Raw genomic sequence first — 1,414 nt, forward strand, 5'->3', positions numbered from 1 at the left:
AAGGGGAATTTCAAATCCAGGTGTCCCCAAACCAAGTCCAACACTCTATTCAATCACACATCTGGTTCCTCTATGATCTCTACAAGCCTAGGGATGGAGTGACTGACAGCTTCTAGATTTGAACTTGACAGAGCATTCTAACTCCTCACTAACTGGAGTTGATTAAAAACAACGTTACAGCCAATGAATAACTCCAGTGCAATATTGTCTATATGAGCATAGATAAAGTCTGAAATCCAAGTAAACTTATGGCAGTACCTTGTTCCATAGCTATAACCTCATACTAAAACACAATAATGACATATTGGGGGGGGGGGGAATCCCTACAGGGAAAGCCCTGTGGTAATAAGCAGACAGTTTTCAACGTCATTCTGGAACTAATGGCAAAGTTGAAAGAACTACTTAACAGCAGGCAGACAAGCAGCTCCTAGGTTCTATGTACATCATCAATGGAAATCTACAGGGAAAAGTTGTAACAAACTACCACTTCCAGCCAAAAAGCATAGACTAGGCCCATTAGGGAAAAGTTGTAACAAACTACCACTTCCAGCCAAAAAGCATAGACTAGGCCCATTAGCAAAATCTCAACAACACAATTGGAATAAATAAGTAAAACCAGCAGAGGTCAAGCGCGGGCCAGATATACAGCTTATCGAAAAGGGGAAATTTGGAAGCATGGTAGTAACTGGACAACAGTCTAGAGGCTGTCCAGAATCTGACAACCACTAGCAAAAATGGACACGCCATTGGGTTCCCATGTGCATGGACCCCAGTTCCACATTGATGTGAAATATCTGCACGAACAGAAAACAAGGGCCAAAATAGTGCTCCAGAATTTCCCCCAATAAAGTATAATACAGCTTTAGTGGCTAACAATTTAAAAAGTATATGAAATGCATCAAACAATCTGTTATGTAGACAAATGTTTTCTTGTGGTTTCCCCATCAGCTTCACCAGAATGTAAGACTTGAATAAATATTATCCATAAGTGTTAATAACATCCCATAATTTATTACACCTTATGAAGTGATGACTTGCTTCTGATTTTAGGATTCATTATGGATATATAGAAGTATTTCTATACCACTTTCCCCCACAAAAAGCAGGCTCACAGCAGCTTACATAAAACTCAGTGCACGCGTGTCAATAATCAATAATAATTTTAATACCAAATCTATCTTATAAGACTTGCAGTCTAAAAGCCAACTGGGAAGCCATCAAGTTAAAAGCTCTCCTGACTCTCCTGTGGAAGACATGGAGAAGGGAGGGCGCAATTCAGACCTCTACCAACAACTCATTCCAGAACTCTGCACCCATCACTGCAGGAGCTTGGGAATTGGCCACCACTGTCCTGATCTCCCTATGGGAAGGAATAAGGATGTAAGTGGAGACGGAGCACAGGTTCATGCAGCAA

At 40.9% G+C, this 1,414-nt stretch overlaps 1 protein-coding gene across 1 annotated transcript in view; it reads right to left on the reverse strand.

Moving 5' to 3' along the window:
- The window catches only part of GORASP2 (golgi reassembly stacking protein 2), a 20,648-nt gene that overhangs the window by 18,028 nt on the left and 1,206 nt on the right, over positions 1-1,414 (reverse strand). The gene's annotated exons all lie outside the window — the stretch shown is intronic.

Source organism: Gekko japonicus, unplaced genomic scaffold (genome assembly GCF_001447785.1).
Source record: "Gekko japonicus isolate JY-2015 unplaced genomic scaffold, Gekko_japonicus_V1.1 scaffold66, whole genome shotgun sequence".
In the NCBI taxonomy this organism is placed as follows: domain Eukaryota; kingdom Metazoa; phylum Chordata; class Lepidosauria; order Squamata; family Gekkonidae; genus Gekko; species Gekko japonicus.